The sequence below is a fragment of the Pholcus phalangioides genome, unplaced genomic scaffold (genome assembly GCF_987345545.1).
Source record: "Pholcus phalangioides strain wild (caught in Gottingen) unplaced genomic scaffold, Ppha-v1.0 ptg000031l_1, whole genome shotgun sequence".
Taxonomy (NCBI): Eukaryota; Metazoa; Arthropoda; class Arachnida; order Araneae; family Pholcidae; genus Pholcus; species Pholcus phalangioides.
The window spans coordinates 3,399,152-3,418,601 of NW_028301621.1; the positions used below are offsets into that span (position 1 = coordinate 3,399,152).

General features: G+C 37.1%; 1 protein-coding gene across 1 annotated transcript in view; it reads right to left on the reverse strand.

Moving 5' to 3' along the window:
• LOC149067019 (uncharacterized) overlaps positions 1-16,076 on the reverse strand; it is a 130,722-nt gene extending 114,646 nt beyond the window's left edge. The window contains exon 1 of the mRNA XM_089252974.1: positions 15,775-16,076. The gene's annotated coding sequence lies outside the window, so the exon portion shown is untranslated. The remainder of the gene's footprint in view (positions 1-15,774) is intronic.
• Between the last annotated feature and the right edge of the window lie 3,374 nt (positions 16,077-19,450).

Consider the following 19,450-nt stretch of genomic DNA (forward strand, 5'->3'; position numbering starts at 1 on the left):
TCCGTTCGAACCCCAGGGTGGTGTCATCATTCGACATGTGAATGGGGGTGAATTCTGGGTAATATGAAACAGAGGAATGTGCTTTGGGGGGGGGTGAATTGTTTATATTTATATTGGTTGAGTACTTTTTATTCTTGCATTCTTGGAAATACATGTTTTTGTGAGCCGCAGACTAATCAAACCCTGATCGGTAATCGTAGATAGACTTTTTATGTTCAGCTGTATGTAACCACGTCCGGAAAATATCTCGCATTAGAAGAAGCTGTAGGATATTTAGAAACATTTAGATATATACATAATCAGTAGGATATTTATAACTCGCATATATATATGCCAATTACTTGCCAATGAAAATGGGAACATCACCGATGGTGTTATTGTTGAAAGTTACCTATGACAACAGTTCCAACTGATGTATGTGGAATTCTAGATATATATTTTGCAACATCGAGGATGAGGTAATATAGAAATTCCCATAACGCGTTTTTAAAAAAATGTAGGGCAGAAAAAAAGTGCAACACTCATGTGAAGGTTTCAAGAAAAGGCAATTTTAAGCAATCCGAAAAAAAAAGTGCATGGGATAAAAAAAATTCTTTCTAGAATCCGATCAAAACCTCAGCTCTGGGTTCCATTTGAAAAGATTTGCCATATAACCATTATAGCACGTTAGGATAATTCATTCAGAGTTGCGAGAAGCAGATCTTATTTTGCATTTGGAATTCCGAAGAGGAGTGACATGAATCTTCTACGAAAAAAGGAGGGGTTAATTATTCATCCAGGTTCACATTGTCAACTGAAAAAAGATGTCAGGTCATCTGATGGCCATTATACTGTTTCTGCAACGCAAGGTGTCCAAAAAATACTATATATAAATGCTACCAATATGACAAACGGGTCCATCAAAGATGTTTTCCTTCTTTTATCACGGACATTATAAAAAAAATTTGTTTTCTTCACTCATTTTTATGCTAAAAAAATCGGTATGTGTTGCGAATTTGAAATTGTAGTCCAAAATAGAAAATTTCGTGAGATAACTGTACTCTAGAAATAAAAAATCGTGAGAATATAGGCGATACAAGTAACTTTTTTTTTTTTTCTTCAAATTTCAAAGTTGATCTATGCATAGGCATGCAAAAGGACCTCAAATTCCAAATTTCAAAACAATGAGTAATTTTGTTCATAGTTCGGCCTTTAAACGGTTCGAAACCCCTCTCCCTCTGTGTTTTTGTTTTTTTTCTCTCTCTGTCTATACAAGATATAGTTGAAACGATGCTTTCGGCTCGAATGGAAGCAGTCTTTTTGAATGTGCTAGAGAATTTGTATAGTATGTATAGTATTTGTATACATAGTATGTATCATGTGTATTAAATAATATTTTAATCCAGTTCACCCTTCGTGTCTAAAGACAACTACGTTTGTTTCTCTGGTAGAGATGCGCAGTTGAAAGAAATTTCGAATGAACCCTTCATAACACTCGTATACATATTTTATGTATATTTATTATAATTATACCGGGTCACGCACATGGTCTCACAAAAGGTTCAGAACTAGCTCACCAAAGCTGAAGCAAGTTATCTTTAATTCAGCTTCGTAGCACCCTAAAATACAAGACCGTAACGAAGGGGGGGGGGAACTTGGGGAGTCTTCCCCCTTCCCGAAATGTGAGAAAATGACAGAAAAAACTGAAAAAAAGATGGCCAGATCTATTGCTCTATCACTTTGGTCCCCCCCCCCTTCCGAATAAAATTTCTGGCTGCTGAAATATATTGTAAAATGCGCCTATAATAAGAATGAAAGAATGCTTATATTTTTGAATAAATTATTCATTAAGCATACAATTCTTCAAATAATTTGATTAGCAAATGTATTTGATTAAATAATTTGATTACCAAAATGTATTTATTGTGTGTTTGTGTTCAGGTTATTTAAAACATATAAGCTGAAAACATTAAGGAAATACTATAGTCTTCATTTTTAACGTCCTCAAAGCCCGCTTCAGTGAAACGTCATTTGCATTTAACATTTAATTAGATTTTTTTGTTAAAATTTGAAAATTTATATATTGTATGATGCGATTCTAATATGGGTTCACATCTACAGACACTCAAAGTTTCAGACACACATGGTATATTCATAGCTGCTACATTCTCTCTCTCTGTCTACTAGTATTATTACTCAACCTTATGTGTACCTCGTGCACATTACTCTGCAGAATTTCTAACGAATCTGTCCATACCCGAATGTTCGTGTATGTGCTGTCCTAACGTAATATTTGTTTCTGAAGAACGCTTGGCTATGTGTGTTCAAGAAGTGCTTCCATCCATCTTCCGAATTCGAAGGCAACAGTATTTTGCCTGTTGCGTTATGGGTGAATTTTTTAAATGCTGTAGGCCTGATTGCTCTCTGTAGAGAGACTTTTAAATGGGACATCGGCTCGCATTAACGACTTAAAGTGGGGAAACCACAGAAAACGAACTTCAGTTGACCACTATCACTGGGGTTCGAACCTTGATCGTTGTGACTCGAATTCGTCACAATGCCCATCATTTGACTGCATAGCGTTTGTATTCATTTCTACGGACACTCTCCGTGACAGACAAGGACAGGCGTTATGTGTTGTGACTACCGAGTGGCGCCACTCTCAAAAAAATTCTGAGAAAAACATTTTTTTTTATTTCGCTTTAAAACACTATATTCAATCAAACTTGGTTATAATGGCATCGAAGATTCCACGAAACTTTGTCGTTATAACTGATTTTGAAAAGTGAAATTCCTATACGTATTACGGTACACGGTGGACAAAAAAATTTTAGAGGGATTATCGTTCTATCGAGAGGCATTATCATCATACGCCACAAAATTTATGGTGTTCTTGACATCTTTTCCGAATCACCGATTTATGATAGATGAAGATGATAACAATCTTATTGTTGTAGCGAGGTTTCATCATACATCTAGATACGCTTATACTCGATAGAACGCGATATGAATCCCCTTTACAGCGATATTTTTCTTAAGTTTTCTTTGGAATCACCTATAGTCTAATTTTTATTGCTTTCGACACAACGACATTCGCTACGATTACAACCTCAAAAGGTTAAGAAACCGCTACAACGATAGTTTTTTCATATCACATGAGGAAATCCCCTTACAATTAATTTTTATATATAAACATGTCTTCAGTTTTTTTTCTTCCGAAGGTGTCTAGTAACACCGATGTTTCACGTCACCCGATCACTAAAAATGTTTAAAAAATTATTGGTATTGCTACTTTTTTGAGAGCATAGTATACAAAAGTACGATGCAGTTAAACCATACTATACTGAGGCAAAGCATCCAACTGAATTTAATTAATCAACTAAAAAGTTTTAATTTTTTGACATCATAAATTTGGTGGTGCATGATAATAACACTGATTCTCTCGATGTAACAATAACCCCCTCTTATAAACAAAACGAATGAGATGCTTCGTAAAAGAAAGACAACATCGTTAATATGATAATTTAATTCATTGTTAAAATTAGACTATACATCAGGGACCCATCGGCAGCGCATTTTCGGCATGCGCTGGGTCTCACACATCAACATCGAATGATACCACACGATAGTACCACTATATGGGGCAGGTGTCTCTATGCTCCAGACAAAAAAACTTACATCTAACCCATAGTTTCCCAAACATTTGTTCCATCGCCCCTTCAAAATTTTTTTCATTCTCATCGCTCTCAACTCATAGGATCCTATACTAAATTCAAAGCTTCTACCGCCCCCCCCCCTGGACTTTTGCATCGCCCACTTTGGGAAACATTGATCTAACCTAACGCTGCCTACATCTAAAAAGCAGGTGGTTTTCGCTAACACTCTACAACGATATTTTTTCTTGACACAGAGTATCATTATATCGGGATTTCACTGAAAATATGTATTAAAATTCATTTTCTAAAATATATAATTGTAATTATAACAGGGAACAAACAATAAATAATTTGGTTTGATGGTTCGTCCTTCACACTGTACTTTCTATCATTCAAATTATGACGGATATTTAAAATCCTTCCCGAATTCAAAAAATTTTTGCAATAATAATTTGTCATGAATTCAATAAGAATCCATGGTTTGAACGCAATGAATTTGCAGTGCGTGAGAAAACGAAACACGATGATGCATCGGCGCCTCGTACTGACGAAACACACATGATGGGTTGGCTCACAGAGTACAGACAAAATATTCTCTCCGAGAATGTCACTCGGACGCGATACGTGTATGTCTGCGCCTGCGCGGCACGATATGATATGATAGGTATGAATACATTCAATGGTTTTATGTTAAAGAATATTTGCCGTGTCAGACATGCACGTGTCTGAAACGGTGAGTGGCTGTAGATGCGAATACACGAAATTAGATTATCAAGGGAGTTCGCTCACGTGGCGTTAGGTATATATCAGTTACGTCACACATTTAAGCATTTTAAGCAGTGGCGGATCATGATTTTGGGAGGCCCCAGGCGCAACCTGATCTGGAGGCCCCCCTATCAGGGGCGGATTAAAGGTAGGGGCTGTCACCCCCCCCCCCCCGAGAGCAGAAAAATTAAATGGGGAAAAAAATGTTTTCTACGTTTTTGACTGAATAACAAACCAAGAAAATAAATTTGCTTAAAAAAGGGGGAAAAATTCAGAATTTTTTCCAAAAAAAATCAGAACCGTCCTGAAAAATTGAACACATGGTCACAACTACCGCCCCCACCCACAAATTTGCGTTTATCCACCACTGCACCCTTTTGGCCCTAATAAGAACGAGATGATTCACTAAAATAAACAATATTATGAAAGTCATAACTTTTTTTTTATTTTTGCATCACTAAAACCATAAACACAAAAATAAGATAAGGAAATATAATGATATTCTCTGGTACTAGATGAGAAATAATCACACTCCCATTAAAAAAAAAATCACAGTAAAATTCTGCATCATATTTTTAGTAATCTAAGATGTCCGTCCTGGTGCCTTCAGCCACACGGCAAAAATGGAGATCCGTCATAGTTTTAGTAATTTAATATTACTGATTAATAAAGATTTGATAATATCTCAAATATAATATATTTGATTTGATATAAAGATACTGATAATATTTAATAGAAAAACATTTCTTCAATAGAGGGAATAGAGGGAAGAAATTATATCAGAGTAAATATAAGAATTATATTTTTAATGGAAGAAATTAGTTCAGAATGAATTAAATTTAATGAAAGAAATTATTACAGAATGAATTAAATTTAATGAAAGAAATTATTTCAGAATGAATAAAATTTAATGAAAGAAATTATTTCAGAATGAATTAAATTTAATGAAACAAATTATTTCAGAATGAATAAAATTTAATGAAAGAAATTGTTTCAGAATGAATTAAAATTATTGTCAGTGAAAGAAATTATTTCAGAATGAATTAAAATTATTGTCAATGAAAGAAATTATTTCAGAATGAATTAAAATTATTGTCAATGAAAGAAATTATTTCAGAATGAATTAAAATTATTGTCAATGAAAGAAATTATTTCAGAATGAATTAAATTATTGTCAATGAAAGAAATTATTTAAAAAAATTTTTTTAGAAATTTTTATTTGTTTATTCTATTTTATTTTTACTATTATTATATTAATTATTATTACTTTCTCTTTCAGCCACCTCGTTGGGCACTCTGCCTGTTGTGGCCTTTGTATTATTTGTATTCAGAGTGAATAAAAATCTTCTATATTATGCCCCCCCCCCCCCGTTTCGTTTAATAACGAAAAATGCCACAGTATAACATTGTGGCCCGCGTACTTTATAAAATGTTTCAATATGGCCTGCTATGCTTCAAAGGTTGAAGACCCCTGCAGTAGACTCTCGCTAATCCGGTACGTATTAGACCACGGTGTGCCAGATTTTACCGAAATTGCTGGATTAACTTTGAAGAAACCCATTGAAATAATATATGAAATTTCGTGCAAAGACATAGTCAGGACTTGATCAGCAATTAAGAAATATTAGAACGTGTTAAGGGGTTAGGGCATCAGGAGAAAAGTGACACCACACCACCTAAATATCCTGGACTACTGGACGTGCTGGATTAGAGCACGACCGAATTCTCGAGAGACTACTGTAGTTGAATTGAAATGCTCAAATAAAAATTTATCAGATAATTTATATATTTTTAGTTTTGCTTACCGTTATTTTTGGAGATTCTGCAATCTAAATCCTAAAGGAAATCTTGAGGATCGGCATGAAAATTTTTTTCATTACAATAACACACATTACAATTACATTAACAATAAACACTTTTCGGTCTGACACAAAGATGTTGTCTACCCAAGCCTCCTTGACCAATCCAAAAATGTAGCTCTTTTTTTTAGAAAGAAGGAAAAGAAACCCCCTTGATTTTTTTCAGCCGGGGAGGGAGTGTTTAAAAGAGAAACAGAAAAATCACGTGATTCAGAATGCATGTCATTCAGCATTCATTTCAAACCCCACTTTTTTTTTGTCATATGGTCGTATGGTTCCAGTCATAGATTGCAAATGTATATGTTGTTTGAACCAGCTTATAGTATTTCATTCAAACAAGTGGGAGACAAAATCACAATAAGAGCTCTACTAAATTGTTCTTTTCTTTCAGTTCCCGTTTTTCTTCCATAACTCTTATACGTACAGTATACATAAAAAAAATAAAAAAATTGCGGTTAAAAAAAAAAAGGGAGAGCAGATACTGTACTTAGTTCAAGAGATTTGTTGATGCGCATGTAAATTCATATGTAGGATGAAGCACACAACTATTTGGAGGCCCCCCGCTCTGCCGAGGCCCAAGGCGCGTGCCTCATGCGCCTGTGCGGTAATCCGCCACTGATTTTAAGCCCCGTTTACATGTGCAATAAAACATCCCGGGAAGTTCCCGGTAACAGGGATTTTCACTACAGTCCGTTTACGTGCCATTTAGTTTATGCCGGTATTCCCCAAAGCGCTTGCAGAGGAAATCTTGCAGAGAAATGCTCTGCAAAGCGCTTGCAGAGCCTCTTCAAGCGCTTTGGTATTCCCCTTCTTTTCGGAAGTCGTCACTGGTCACGAGGATTGAACGGGTGGTTGGCTCAAGATGGCCGACGAAGGAGCTAACAGCAATTTTCGCGGCACAAAGGATTATGGGAGAGGAGTCACCCACCATTATTCCGCAACAAAGATGGGACTCTTTTGATGGATTTCTGTCCCACCTTTTTTTGTCCCTATGAGGAAAAAAAGTTGCCATGCAGGTATAATAATCACCAAAGCTACACATGTAAGGCTGCCGGCACACTACGGTTCGGCTGGTGCGGTTGATCTTATCAGCAACCGTGGAATTTTGCGTGAAACACACACTGCTGTTAGCAACCGGGTTTTTTTTTTATTTTTTAATGTCACGTGACATCTCGGGATTGGCTAAATTATTTTCGCCAAGCTGAAGTTGGCTTCAGTTAGCATGCGAATTCGTGCTCATAAGCTGCATTGCAGTAAAACCCCCTCTTAACGGATACTCCCTCTTTTACGGACAAATAATAATTTACAGTTGTATAATATATAAAAGTATGAATTTCAAACCTCTTTTTAACGGTCACCCATTTTACATGGATTTAATTTTTTTGTCCTGTCCGTGTTCACAAGAAGGAGGGGTTTTACTGTATATACTAATAAAAATATTCATGTAATGGAATTTAATTTTCTGTAACAATATTTGCCGTTTGAAATTAATTCAGAGTTGAAGAAAGACAGCCTACAAGTTGACCCATTTTTGATGCTTTTACGATTCGTGACCAAATCGCACAAATTTTTTTATATATCATGACTGGAATCATCATAATTTATTTAAATAACATATATTATAAAAAAACTATTTAAATAACATATTTTTGTCATATAAAGCTGGTCTTTTTTCAACCGCGCTTATGATTTTTTCGGAATAACTATCGCTAGCCATTAACGAATCAGAATCTGCTGAAGACATGGTGGCACAAAAAAATTTCGTTGACACAGCTGACTAATGGTAGTAGACTAGCGGAACTGGTAAATAAGAAATGAGATGGATAAAATATGATTAGTAATGTACTGCAACACTGTGCAAGCGCCCTCACGCGTTCTAATAATAATCGTAGCTGCGGCTTCAGATTTGCTTACTGATACCAAAACCTTTCTGAAGTGGACACCTCTACGGTTCCATTACAATTAAATTAAGCCGTTCGGTTTTGGCGACATTCTGTGTTGTAGGATTATGACGGTGCCTTTCAAAGTTGCCCCATGTAGGAGATGTCCGAGTTGACAGGTTCCACGAAATTTGTTTTATGTTTCGCGAAGTCCCTTTTCTTAAAAGACCATTCGTTTTCCCAAGGGCGTGCATGGAAGGCTAGTCAATTGGGCTTAAATGGAATTACAGTATCTAAATTTTATTACTTTTCCCAACAGGTCTATTGCCCTTAAAATAGATAATGGTTTTTCTTATAATTCTCAGAAATCCGGATGAAGGCAAACAAACTGAAAAACGGTTACCGACTGGTATACCCGTTTGGAAGACCTTGGCAGGGGTTCTTGAAACTTTTGCCACTCGCCACTTCTTCGGCCTGCTCGTAAGAATAGCAAGAGCCATTCCAAAGCACTGCAGGGGTTCACGGCAATGCAAAGTCGTCGTGACGTCCTTCCGAGCGATAATGCCGAACATTCCCAGAAAAAGCGACCCACACCTCGAGAACTTCTGTTTTGGGTTTGGGGTGTACTACTTTGCGAACTCAGCAAAGCTGTTCGTGGGACCAAGGCCATCTTAAAGCCACCCATATTCGCGTTATCCTGGGCTTCTTGTTCACATAGGGCCTACATGACCAGATGTAGTATAATGGTTTAGAGCAGGCATCTTCAACCTGTTGCTCGCGAGCACCACGGTGCTACCTGAAGCAACTGGAGTTCTCGAAGCTCCTGTCCAATAATTGCTTGCTAGAATTCGATCGACGTTTCAATCAAATTACCTCGTTCAAATTGCATTCGAGGATTAAAATCATCCTAATTTTTCATGCATACGTATGGTCAGGGTAAGGGTGCTCTCCTTTCGATGATGGGTACAGCCAGTGCTCACAACTAGAAAAAGGTTGAGGACCTCCGGTTTAGAGTGTAAATAATTACATAATGGGTGATTACAGTTTAAGTTCTCGTACTTCGAGTAGTTTTTCCTCAAAAACTGCTTAACCGAGTACATCCAAATTTTCAGGATATCTCAATGAGACCATGGGGAGATTTATGAAGTAAAACAAATACAGTCTAACCCCGTTTTAACGAATACCGTTACAGTGAAAATCTCGTTTTAACGAAAACTTTTCTAACCTCCCACAACAGTTTACATAGGCACAACAGCAACAACCTGGAATTCCTTTACAAGGAAATTTCGTTGTAACGAAGTGATTTCTCCGGTCTCTTGGAAGTTTGCTATAATGGGATTAAGCTGCAGTTCAATTTTCGACCAACAAGTGAAACAGCGCCCCACCCGGGGTAGAAGGTCCTGGAGAAAGATGGGGGGGGGGGCAGCACGAGAAGGAAATACTGTACAAAGGGCTATTAGCTCACAAAAAAATTAGCAACCACTGGAACATATGATATTTTCGTTTAATGTAATTTTTTTTTAAATTTATTCAATCACACATGATACAGTATAACGCTATATAATAATACTAAGAACATCCATCAACGGAGGATTAGTAAATTCGTTGTGATGAACACGAAGAACCGTGGTAACGAAAAACGTCATAAAAACTTCTTCGTTTATCATTTCTCCCGATCAGTTATCAGATGATTTTTTCCAGATGATGCGATGACACGAAGGGAACGTAATGTCCTTATACGAAATTATTTACATGCTTCACACTAAATCCGTTTCCAGACACAGATTCATGGCTTCGCCACGTGCTGGCTATTCGAATTGCTCTGCCCCCTATTCACGTTATAATTTAAAGTTCTTGACCACGAATTTCTCAAATTTGCCGCCCCTCTGAACTTGCTACCCAGGCCCTCTTAACACCCTGTACATACGACATCAGGGCCGCAACTAGAGAGGAGCAGGTGGGACTGGTGCCAGGGTCGTCTTAAGAGTATTATGGGCCCCCCCGGGCCAAGTGGTTTTTAGGAGGCCCTACATGGTAAATCCTTGAAAATTTCAATCGTATCTCATTTTTGGGAGGCCCCTCTTCTCTTGAGGCACCCGGGCCGTGCTCGGGTGGGCCCATGCGTTAAGACGGCACTGACTGATCTCCCGAACTCCGAGCCAGACAGGAGCGCAAATGTTAACCCTTCATCTCTCCTTCAATATTAAAAGGGGGCGCCAAAATGCGTGCTTGCCCCGGCTGACCACGCATGTCGTTGTGGCCCTGTTCATCAGTATGTATGTTGCAGTTTAAGGTACATACAGGGCCGCAGCTGGATACTTTTTTTAACTGGAGCTAGCAAGCTTTTGGCGTCCCCGTATAAGGAAAGGTTAGAAGAAGTGGTGTTAAAGGGGCAATTCGGCGCCCCCTCTAGTTCAGCACTCGATACAGTGGACCCGCTCTCCCTAGATGCGACTTTGTGTGTGTATGTAAGTTAAAAACTGCTTGAAAAGAACAGTAGGTGTGAAAATTGTTTTAGTGCACTCTTCGATATTACCCGCATACAACGTTTTGTCTAAATCAGCGGTTCTCAATCTTTTTTGACCCACGGAGCCCTTTCCAGTATATAATTTCTATGGCGGAGCCCCGTAGGCCTATTTTTTATTTATTCATCAAAGTTACTGATTTATTTTTATTCTAAAATATTAATAATTATTTTTTTCAAATTTACTGGTTCTTTTTTTATTTTCCTCGAGGGCCGCGGAGCCCTTGGGAGTTCACACGGAGCACCGGTTGAGAACCGCTGGCCTAGATGGTTTTTTTTCATTGCAAAAACAACAGATAGACAGCCACATTCATATACGATACAAAAATAAATACCATAAAGACAGAATAATGAAAGCAAAACACACAATGCAGCTCTTAGGGACATATTTCATCCCCGGTTCATACTTAGGCTTTTAATAAATATTTCAAAAGTTTGATATAGAGAATTTGCAAATATAAAAATATATTCCTTCAGATGTCTGATTATTTTTACTTCTAATTTTTTATGAATTTATTATAAATGGTTGGGCCCCGTGGTAATTTGTACTCTTTTGGATGAGATAACTAATTGGTTTTTTGCTAAAACGTTATAATCGGGATCCAATGCATTTCATTCAAGTGTTCTAAAATATACATCTTGGTTTTAGCGTAATCACGTTAGTTTATGAATGTCATTATAACCGAGTTTTTATGTGTGCTCATGTAGAGCAAAAAAATTTCACTAGTTAGAAAATTTTTTTTTCTTCATTGGTTTTTTTTATTGTTATCAGTGCAAAAGCACCAAACAAAGAATTAGTTTCCGTCGCATGGAACTTCACCATACAGTTCCTCGAATTTGTCTTCTCCTCTCATTTTTTTATGGCAGCCTGAGAAGGAGAGCAATTCCTTTGTCCAGTGCATCCGAAATCCCATCACCCTCCTTGTCAAACCACTTAATAGACAATGGAAGAGAACAACCGCAGGTCCAGCCGAACCGTCATCAGGGAGCTCAAGCCTTTGCAATACATGATGGCAGTTTTCCGGTTACCCCAACCGTCCCAAAAAATGTGGATTTTCTCGGTTGAAAAAACCGCGGTTGCAGTTGTATCTGTGCGTTGACAGAATAAAACTATAGATGATGCCTTCCCCCCCAACCTCAACCACGTGCAACCGCGCCGTAGTCAGGTCCCAGCCTAACCGGGGCTTTCCAAACCGCCCGTGGAGTGAGGAGAAATCTTCCCTTTTTTTTTCCATTTATCTTGTTTTTAAGGCAGGCATCTTCAACCCGTTGCTCGCGAGCACTATGGTGCTCCCTGAAACACCCAGAGTGCTCGATGCTCATGTCCGATTTGGTGCTCGCGGGCACTTGATCAACGTTGAAATTGAACACCTCGTACAAATTGCATTCAAGGGTTGAAATCATCTGGTTTTCATGCATTCATGTCAAACTTGCCGTGAGAGTGCTCGTGACTGGAAAAAGTTTGAGGGCCTCTGTTTAAGGGTTGCCCTAAAATGTTTCACGCCGTATGAGAAAGTGAAACGTGATGATGCATCGGCCTCTCATGCGGCAAAATACTCACATATATGTTCACAGCACAGGCAAAATATTCTCCCCGATAATGTCACTCGAACGCGGTACGTGTCTGTTGGCGCTTGTGCGGCCATGATACGAAAGAGATACGTACTTTACTCTTACTTTTTTGATTCTTGATTCACTGGCTTAATCCATTAGAGCTACCAAGAACAATGTACTCTTTGAAGCAGGGAATCTAGTGCTGGGGGCCCGATATGAAGATATAATTTTTTACACTATAAATTTACTATGCCGGGCCGAAGACCCCGGCATAGGAATTGAGATCTCCCTTTAGTCATGGACGGAGATATGGTGCGAGTCCTCTTCAAACTAAATTTACTTTCATTTCTAGGTAAAATGAAACAAAACACGTTCTTTTCGAAAAACAAAGGGGGATTTTTGAGAAGGAATTCCGAAAAATTCCAGCATACCTCGGATTATGCGAGAACCTCAAACTTTCGGGACTGGAATTACAGAGACTCTACTGTACCTTATTTTTGGTTAATCACCATCATCGGGTACCTTTTATTTCTGATAGATTTAGAGTTCATGCAATCTAGATTTGGACCGTTGCTTCTACGATGGATCAAACTACACAGTTTATCCACTTATGATCCATACACGAGTATGCCCGCAGATCTACTAGTTTTAAGTTCATGTCCTTATTATGTATAACATGGCTTATACTTTGTGCCTTCTCGACGCACGGGACGATCCTTCTAAGCCTCGGAAGTGCCGTGATGGTCTCGTGACCATTACCTCTGGTTACAATTTTCGAGAGTATGTTTGAAAATTGGAAGGCAGGTATTTTTAGGTAGATAGTGAGCCTTGGAAAAATCAATTTGTTCGGGGACCCGTTAAAAGCGTACACAGGATTGACCTTTCGAGGAGCACTAGGAATATTATCAGAGATATTTTGAGTTACTAACCTTCAAAAAAGCATTTTAAATTAACAGATATTGATTTCGCAACCTATAAAAGTATATTTTCTTTCGATATGTATATATTTTGAATTTGTTTTTACAATTTTTTTTCAATTTTTTAATCGTCCTTTGGAGGGTACGGGACCCCTACCTGCCTCTGGAGCCTATGATGCTGTTAAGAATACCCTGGGCCTATTTTATGAAAATTTTGTGACATCTCATTCCAGAAAAATTAGAACTAACGTGAACTCTAGTTTGCAGTATTATTAGTTTCGCTAAAATTTGAGATTTCAATATTGTTGCTGTGGAAATAGCATATTCGTCTCATCTTGTGTGGAAGAGGAATTTCACAAAATACTTTCATTTCCAGTATGAACGTTAAGGACTTTCCATCGTATAGCATCGTTAGTAATGTGGAAAAAAACTGTACATTAATAAAAAATATATAATTTGATAATTTTTTGTGGTGCCCCCTTTTCTCCTGATGCCCTAAGCACATGCTTGTTATGCTTAATGGTTAATCCGGCCCTGCCTGGATATATTATAATGGAAAATTATGTGAAAAGTTAAATTTCCAACTGTGTGGCTATACTTCCTCATTACTACTTTTATCTGCATGAAGAGAATAAAGGTAATAAAACTGCTTGCTACCAATTTTTGTAATTTTTATCATTATAAGAATGTGTATTTTGAAACCTACAACTGATAATTCTGAATAAAACTATAAACATATAAACAATTACGCAAGAAAAAAACTAATTTGTAAATAATGTAAATTACATCCAGTAAAATAACTTGACATTGCGCCGTCTTCAAGCGCAAAGTTCACATTGTATTTTTTTACTGAATTGTATTACAATTATTTATTTTCATTTTCATAAATTGAAAACTAATAGATTCAAACAGATTTATACTTCAAATGATATTTGAATAACTGTCTTCTAACGAGAAAACGGGGGCGGAAATTGTGGTCATGGGTCACAAGGGCGGGGGGCACAGAAATGAGAAATGGTTGAAACAGGGCCATGGGCAAAAAAGATTGAGAACCACAGTCATAAAGAACACTCGTCGGAAGATTCATACTAATAAATTCTTTATGTGAAAGTGATGCAGACTCTGCTGTATAATTAGAATAAGATAACAGATAAGAAAGACTATCAGAAGCCAATGTCATTCCCGCGATCAGCGAGGAAGATAAAAAGTGAGGGTAGAACATTGTTGTTGTTTATGAGGCTAAATATTATCCAGGAATGATTACCAAAATCATTTACAAACGAGGTACTTTACTGAATGTGATGGATAAATCAAGCAAACTCTTGAGATGTTACCAGATTTCGTTCTTCTCATTAGGCCACAACAAAAAAATTGTGAGGAGGATAAATACTACAGACGGGAGGGGAAACGAGACATTTTTGATGTTCCTGAAATAAATGGGTTGCCAGCTGAAATATAATTATTAAATACTTGTTGCCTATCATATTTTTTTTTCTATAATATTTTCTTGTATTTCCTTTCAGTTATTGCGTTCATTGAAGTGCGCAATGACCCCCTGAGCCGAGATTATTGTGTGTTATTATAGCCTGCTATTTTGCAGAGAAAAACCTCATAGCCAATACCCTTCAGAAAAAAAAAATTGAACACCCCCCCCCCCCACCTTTTTGCGATAATCCTACAAACACCTATGATCGTGTTGTTGATCGTTCGGAAAAACTAATATAAATTCATGACATAATTCTGCTAAAATTTTACTGAAATTATTCAATATTCTTTTCCTTCAGAGTGTTAAAAACAATTTGCCAGTAAAACTTTCTGAAGCATGTAAATGTGTACACTATTATAGTGGAAAATCTGACTGCTAACAAAGTTGTAATATAAGCAAGTTATTTATTGAAATATTATCTGTCCAAATAATAATTAAAACGCTCATTCGTAATTAAAGAATGAGTGATTATTATGACCAATAACATATTTAAAAAAATATTGATTTTTCTATAGAAACTCCACAAAAGTATCAAAAACCGTCACAAAATAGCCTCGGTTTACGGTATGCTTTTTCTATGAACGTGAGAAAGAAAACTCAAAAACGTCAATTGGGAAACAAACCTGGAATTGGCTTTCCAACTTCGCAGAGCAAGGTCGAAGGATAAACAATTAAGTAGTAATATCTAGAGTTAATGCGCATTGGATCGATGTTATTTATACGTTCACATAGTGAAAATTCATCTGGGAATCTACGTCATATGCGAAAAGCAGGTATATTGAACACACAAGCGTTCCTCTGCACCCCCTCCAAGAGAAACTAAAATTAACATTTTCTAATATCTTTATAAAATAATTAAAATATCGAAAAAATACCTTTGTATGCTGATCTAATCAATTGCTGTCAATTTCAAAAGCTTTTGAAGGTGACCGAAAATTCTCTAAGAAATTCGTGGTGCCCTTCCCAAATCTGGTGTGTCCCTTCAAAAGGTAGATCCTGCACACGCCCCCGATTGAATGTGAAATAAAAAGCGGAGATGTTAGTCATATATTCCTCCGAAATTGAGAACCGATACGATTTATAAAATAAGAAATAAACACGGATGAATTTTCACAAACCGTCCAGCGTGATCACAAATAAATTTAATTACTCACAGGTATGATAGCAAGCTGATTTTCATATATTTTTCCAGCATATCCTCTGATGGTTACAGCAGTCGTGATAGATCCTAGCACATTCGAGTTATGATGTTATAACGAGCAGCGAAACCAATCTGAATTTTTAAAAAGAAAAATAAGACGATGCACTGGCCTCTCTTATCTGCGGTCTTGGCTGAATGACTTCGAACACTTTAGAATGGAGACAAGCCCACAGGCTACACGCTCCGCCATTTGCAAAATAGCGTATAATATGAAATTCACCAAACGCGAAGCTGAAAAAGGAGGTAAAAAGCATGACACTTATTCTCGTATTTGGGCCAAAAGATTCAAGGGTTTGTGAACACAGAATGGAAAAGGGCCTGCAAATGAGTTCAAAAGAAATGATTTCATTGCTCTCTTGCTGGAAAGGTTGGTGGGAAATTGTATTGCTAAGGTGGAATATATATATATATATATATATAAATACGCCGTTAACCGTTCACGCGTGTAAATACTCTGCAGTATAGTGGGAGGAGACAATTTATTCAATCAGTTTCTTTCGGAAAAGTTCTCATAGAAAAAAAAAGTCCATGTCTCAAGCTGTATTGCATCTTTTTTGTCTAAATTATCATTTTTCTCCTCGGTTAAGGGATCTAACTAAGTTTAAAACCCGTAATTTTAGAATACAATATCGATTGTAATTTTTTATGAACACTAGGGTGGGTCGAAAATGAATTTTTTATTTTCAAATCGCTATAGTGCGGAAAAGTTGCCTCCTTTAAAAGAAAGAAAAACGACGTAAAAAATTTAAATCGGTTATCTTCCGGTCGTGCATCGTAGTTGAAGTATATGAAAATCGACAAAATTGGGCATTTATTTTGAATTTTTCAATATTACTCACAATTCTACGATCAACACGCAAATAATTGTTCTGCTTATTTTTTGCTTCAATAAAGTAAATTAAAACATCATTATTATTTGAATGTTTATCGGTCGCGCAACGTGTTCGAAGAAAAGTAATTTATCAAAGTTTTGCAAGTTTCCTGTGCAGCTCTTCGCCCATTTTGTCACAACAAAACGACCCAGAATTTATCACAAGAGGTAGCTGCACGTCGAGTTCAACCCACACCCCTCTCAATCAACCATCTAAAGTATGCGCGTGTGTGAGTAATTTACATTACATTTCAAAACTCGTCATCAAAATTGACACGTTCAAATCTGACTTTTGGGAGAAATCAGGCATTACTGATCTTGATGATATATTCCATATGAAGTACAGTACATCTTTAGCTTCATGTCTATATACTTTAGTTGAGGCCTCGAAATCAAGTTTGATACATCTGTCGACTGTCTGAGTGTGATGAGGAAAACTTTTTAGTGCCCTCTGATGTGGTTAATGTCGAATTGATGAATGATATAATATCATCATCACATACTTCCGTACCATTGGAGGGAGGATACAACAGGTATGTATTCCATTAAACGTTTTCAGTGAAATCGGTAACTGTAAAGTTTATCTTATGTAGTACGAAGTGTCTAATAGTTTTTCCTTTAGAGAGAGGCGAGAATTATCTTGCTTTTTTATGAAGTTCTATACGGTATATCCAAGCTCTCTCGAATGCGTTGTTCTCTGTCATCAACGATCATAGCCAACAGTAAATTTTCAGGGTGTGGAAAGAACAGATTGTGTTTAATTACTGAATTAACAACTTTAAGTAAGTCGTCAAATAAATATAATGAAGTCCGGACAATGTCCCGACTTCATTATTTTGGATATGTCTAATAAATACACAGTACTGTTTGTCTTTGCTCAACATCTTTCTGTCTACTTTTAAAATCAACAATCTACAGATTTATACTCCACTACAGGGAGCTTTCACATCCAGTAAGGTGGTTATCCCAGAATAAGATTTTGGCCCTGTGGTTGCACCATCTTTGTTTGTGGTTCCCAACTTCTAGGCGAGAATGCGAGCAGATCCCCCTTCCTACACAGGCCTACAACAGTGCAAATATTCAATCCTTTCACTTCACACGTAATTTCAAATATAGATGGTGCACTAAACATTCTCACACTTCCAAACTATATTCCCACTATGTTCCAAATAGTACATACGCACTCAGGCTGTTAAATACACACTTTTTTCCAGACTCTATAACGAAGCTGGGCTGGAAGAGATCTCAGTAACGGGAAAAGTCGGGTGGCAGAGTCCTGGTGTTCATTAATTCATTGTTCACCGTCTATGTGCTGAAATATAAGGAGAGGGTGTATTCGTTGAAATGGAGTAGATACACGATCCACTGTAGTGGGGTCTTCCCACGTGCTCCTGTCGCACTCAGGCAGTCGAAAGATGTGCCTAAGGTCCGGGATTACACTATAAAAGTGTTGTAAAAGTACTTTTATAAAACTTGAAAAATACAACCAATAAGCTGATCGGTTGCATTTGCTCGAATATAACCGATAAATTCATTGGTTGTATTTTTCAAGTTTTATGAAAGCACTTTTACCAAACTTTTATTGTGTAATACCGGCCTAACTTGTTACCGAGGCCTTAACTAAAATATGTGGACCTAAAGCTAGAGATAGCTACATTAGATTTACGCTGCTATCAAAATAAGTTAGCCTGATTTCTTCCAAAAGTCAGACTTCAAACGTGTATACTTGGAAAAAAAACGGCAAAAGTGTGTAAGCCTGGTATTACACTATAAAAGCTTGCTAAAAGTCCTTTTATAAAACTTGAAAAATTCAACCAATAAAATTATCAGTTGCATTTGCTCGAATGTAACCTATGAGCTTTATTGGTTGAATTTTTTGAGTTTTATAAAAGTTTGATACAAGTTATTTTATAAAATTTAAAAAAGACAGCCAATAAGACTATCGATTGCATTTGCGCGAATGCAGTCGGTACAATTATTTGTTGCATTTTTCAAGTTTTATGAAAGAACTGTTATCAAACTTTTATAGTGTAATACCGGCTTTACAGTCAACCACGGAATCCCGGTCAATTTTCGGACTAGTTTTGAAATATAACGTAAATTACACACACGCCTATTTTGGATGGTTGATTGAGAGAGGTGTGGATGGAACTCGACGTGCAGCTACCTCCTGTGATGAATTCTGGGTCGTTTTGTTGTGACAAAACGGGCACATGAAACTTGCAAAAATTTGGAAAATTCCTGTTTTTCGAACATGTTGCGCGACCGATAAACATTGACATAATAACGATATTTTACTTTATTGAACAATAAAATAAGCAGAACAATTATTTGTTTGTCGATCGTAGAATTTTAAGTAACACTGAAAAATTCAAGAAAAATGTCCAATTTTGTCGATTTCCATAAACTTCAGGTACGATGCGCAACCGGAAGTTGATTGTCCCCTCCTGGAAGCGAAGACGGGTCCCCTTACATACCGGGGGGGGGACGCAATTTATTTCTCTTTTGTTGTGCAGTAAAAAATAAAAATAATGGTACGAATCACCCTCGGTCACCCAATTTTTCTACTAACGAGAGCAAAAGTGTTTTCCTGTGTTGTGGGAGTATTATAGGAATTGAAGGTGTCTTCTCATGTGGGAAAGATTTTGAGTCAGAGGCCTTTCATGCCTCTTTTTTCCCGACTTGGATTACTTTTATTAAAAACGCAGAATCGAATCGACAGTACAGTGTTTCGGGGGGGGGGGGGACGAATGAATTA